The 4,560-nt window shown below is 37.0% G+C and overlaps 1 pseudogene; it reads right to left on the bottom strand.

Annotated features, from left to right (window-relative positions):
• Positions 1-1,930: 1,930 nt before the first annotated feature.
• On the bottom strand, positions 1,931-3,509 carry LOC134039444 (uncharacterized; annotated as a pseudogene).
• Between the last annotated feature and the right edge of the window lie 1,051 nt (positions 3,510-4,560).

Raw genomic sequence — 4,560 nt, 5'->3', positions numbered from 1 at the left:
CTGAGCAGGAGGCCAGTGTCCCATCCATGATTGCCAAAGTAAAAGATGCCTTAGGAAGCAATGAACAACTCATCCTGACAGACCACAATGGAGTGGAAATATTGGACTCAGAAGGAACAAGAGGTGCTTCATTTGAACAATTTTATTTACCATCTCCAATTATAGTGCAGGTAACCCTGTGTCTTGAAAATGTACTGTGACAATAGCATGAACTTGAAGTTGCTTCACAGCTAAGTGGCAAATATATTTGGCTATTAATTGTCACGTCAACATTTATAAAGTCTCACATTTTAAACTGGAGCCATAAACAATGTCAAACCTTTGCCATTTCAGATAAAAACTAAATGAAAATGCATTCACATGTCCGTCTTCAAGAGTGAGCTCTTATTGAGACATACTGTATATTTTGTACTCAATTAGGCACCTTTTATTGGAAGCAGAACTCGCAAAAAATCATGGCTGTACCAGAGGTTGATTTCCAAGCACTGTAAAAGGCTAAGCATGGCCTGAATTAAAGAGCAGAGCTGGTCTGATACAACATATTCAAAGAGACTACATGAAAGCACCTAAAATAATGGCACATTTCTCCGTCACTCTGTCCAGAAACACTGCCATGTTTATCTGAGTATTTTCTTTGATACAACTATATCTCCTACAATCGGACATCTTCAGTCAATGGACACTTTATGCAATATTTGATTGGCACAAAAGCAATCGTTTCTGTGTCAAGACAAAAAAATAATGTATTCACCCTGACAAACATATTGTTGTTGTTTGGTGGAATTTATGATGTAGTGGTCATTTAAAAGCTTAAGTGTCCTGCTCCTGGTGTTCTTTGTATAGCCAATTGAGATTAAGAAAACCAATCCGTAAAAACAGAGCCATTCCTTAAGCATACTTCAGGAATTTACATCTGTGATGTTAAGTGGTACGGGGTGTGCTTGGAGCATCTGTAGACAGAGAAAGGAATTTGTTAATTCTCACTGAACTTATGCCATACATAGACTCAGTTACATAAAGGATGCTTTTTGAAACGCTGTCTGACATTCAATTGGAAAACATTTTTCATTCTTCATCTAGTATATCTTGTATTGTGTTTTCAGACCTCTAATATTTATTTATTACACTGGCAGGAATCATGGAAGATCCAGTATTTGCAGCATGCTGTGGAAGTTTGGTCGTATGCAGATCCTGCACTACTGTGTGGCTTCAGAATTCCTCAATGTGTTTGAAGTGCAGAACAGATGATTTTTATATACAAAATTCACAGTCACTGGCCTTTCTGGTGTAGTAAATGTCATGAGAGAGCTGGCACGCGAAGATTAAATGCTGCTTTTCTGCTTGCCATCAATCCTTACTTTTCAGTGTTATATCATGTTATAAATACTTTTGATATTGAGGATTGATGTTTTTATGTTACATCGATTTTCTTAGCTATGGAGTTTTAAGAGCTAGAAAATGTAACAATGTTTGATGTTACATCATTGTTCCCACCTCCACAGTGATTTTATAAGAGCTAGTAGGCCTAAATGTGGCAAGATGTTTTTATGCTACATTATTGTTCTCAGCCCACAGTGATTTTATAAGAGTTAGTAGGCCTAAATGTGGCAAGATGTTGTGACAGGCTCTTCTGTGGAGATTTGCAAAGCTGGATTTACTTTGTTTACACAATTTATGTGTCTCTGATTATTCTTTCTGTACAAAATAAATATATTTTTCTCCATAAAACGACCCTGTGAATAATGTCTAATATGGATACAATGACAGTAAAATTATTTATTAATGGTAAAAAAATAGGCAGTTGACATTTTTATAGTGACACTTATATACACATATAAAGTAAAACTAGTAGTAACTTCATAATGGTGTCCACAGACACAGATGTCCAGCAATCCGTTACAAGGCTCCTCACAATCCAGTGCACATGAAATTAGGAACAAGTCTTTGTTACATCAATGAGGTAGATCAAGGCCTCTTTGAAGGGAGCATAGTTGTAATTGACAGCACTGTCAAAAACAACTGAAAGGTCGGGGTAATAATGTGCGAAGTGCTGCTCTGCTCTCACTTTGTCTGCCTCAGACAGAAAGGGGTCACTTCCGAATGAAGATACTCTGGTGAGGGAGGATCCCATGTCCCTGTCATACATGTCAGCTGCAACTGTGGCATCTGGTAGGAGATCGGTTGTGATTTTTCTTGGTGTTCCAGTCCCTGCTAGGCGATTTGGTATCCCTCTCTCTTTAACAACACAAGAAATGTTTATTGTGATGTTCAATGACAAAACACTTAAACTGAGTAACTTGTAAGCGAAATGTGACATACCTGGAATCCTGTGAGCATTCCATGATTGCACAAATCTGTTTATGCCAATCTGGCACATCTGGCAGGTCAGATTAGATGTGCAGAACCTTGTCAGACTGTCCTCCATATCTATTGCTTCCTGATCTTGTAGCTGGATGAGGGCCTCCTTTCGTGGATAATTCACTCTGTTGTTAATTTCTGGCCACATCCTTTCCACTGTGTGATTCTGTGTTATTTTTTTATAAAGGAGATGATAGAGGTCTGTTAATGTGTTTCTATGTTATTAACAGTTGGGAACTAGTGAATAGACTAAGAATAACCTTGTTGTGTAAAATCCCCAAGACCACACAATGTTGAAAACGTCATAAGAAAAAGTTCTGTATTCAAAATCCTAGAATAAGTATTATCTGAAGTATTGATTGTAACCACTCTTGACAATTGGCCCAGGATATATTTGAAATGATTAGATTACTCATTATGTAGTGGAGTATAAAGTAGCAGGACATGGATATGCTCAAGTAAAGTACAAGTTCCTCAGACTTGTACTTAAGTGCATTACATGGCTTAATATACTTAGTTACTTTTCACCAATGGTGTAATGTTATAGCAGTTCATGTTGTTTAATTGTAACTTGTTTAACTACATGCTCTTATGGTTCTTCCCTTTGGCACTTACTTTGGTTGTTCACAATGTGTGCTTCATGTTTTGGCTACTCGCAATGTTTTGTGGCTATCTCGTTGTTATGATCAGTGACCTATGCACTTTGTAAAGCTCTCTCTTGGAAGTCGCTTTGGATAAAAGCGTCTGCTAAATGAATAAATGTAATGTAAATGTAATGTAGATGCAGATGGTTGTCATTACCCTTGTTGACTGTGTTTGGAGGTATGGCTGTCTTTGCTGGTTGTGTCTATATTCTGACAGCCTCTCTTGCATGTAGAGGCACAGGTAAAACTCTTTGCCATGATCCACACGAAGTTGATCCCACATTCCATAATGTGTTACTGCAGGTCTACATAAACACATATGAAACGCTCAATTATTAATATGATTACAATTGATAAAATATGTTCGATCAAACATAACATACAACACTGACCTGTACACCTCTTCATAGATGGCAAGATTGTTTTTAGCAGGCATAGTTGCATTTGCAACAATTTTCTTTCTGTATCCATCTACAGCAATCAGTGAGTCACTCCAAACATGACCAAAAGTTAAAGTTACGGGAACCCTATGCAAGCAAGAAATATAAATATATTAGTCAGCATTAGATATAGGCTAGGTATTATTAGGTATACATGTGCATGGTATAGGCTACATGGCCAGAAGGGTCTGCCAGCAGACCTCTGTGGGACTCATCCCATCTGTCAGGATGGAAATTACATCAGAATCACCCACAACTCTTTAAACTAAAGGTAACCACCGTAATACATAAACAGTTCATGTCAAATATTTAAGTTGAAACAATAATGCACAGAATTAATTGAAATATATTATCTGGATGTGCACGGTTAAAAGGCCACAAAACACAGACTAATTCCATAGATTTCACGACTGGTTGACTGTGATTCAGAATATGTTGATATAGGATATGATTTAAAATACTATGTTGTGCAAGGTATTTTAACTGCCGAACTTTAATGTTAACTTAGGCTATATGACGGTTTAATGATATGACTTTGCGTTGGCTAATGAAATGCACAGGAGGTGTATCATCCCAATCTGTTATCTTAATCCTTGATAGAAATCAATTTACACATTTATTCCTTAAAACGTACTAGTCGCTATTTAAAAACTACTAGTACTTATTTATAGCTACGAGTAACTATCCCCGTTTTACTAGTAACAATTGATTACATACTAGTACTTAATTTTTGGTTACTAGTGACTATTCCATTAGTTACTAGTAATTATTTTTAGTTACTAGTCACTAATTGAATTTTTTTTCTATTCTATTCTATAACTATTCGAATAGTTACTAGTAACTAATGAAAAGGTGATCTCTACAGAGCCCCATAGATTGCAATGTCAAAATGTGCAATTAGTTACTAGTAACTAATGGAATAGTTAGCCTACTAGTAACTAAAACATGCTAGTATCTAATCAATTGTTACAATAGGGAGTCAGATGGCTGAGCGGTGAGGGAGTCGGGCTAGTAATCTGAAGGTTGCCAGTTCGATTCCCAGCCGTGCCAATTGACGTTGTATCCTTGGGCAAGTCACTTCACCCTACTTGCCTCGGGGGAATGTCCCTGTACTTAAG

Source organism: Osmerus eperlanus, chromosome 19 (assembly GCF_963692335.1).
Source record: "Osmerus eperlanus chromosome 19, fOsmEpe2.1, whole genome shotgun sequence".
Taxonomy (NCBI): domain Eukaryota; kingdom Metazoa; phylum Chordata; class Actinopteri; order Osmeriformes; family Osmeridae; genus Osmerus; species Osmerus eperlanus.
This window is presented reverse-complemented; position numbering and strand designations above follow the sequence as displayed.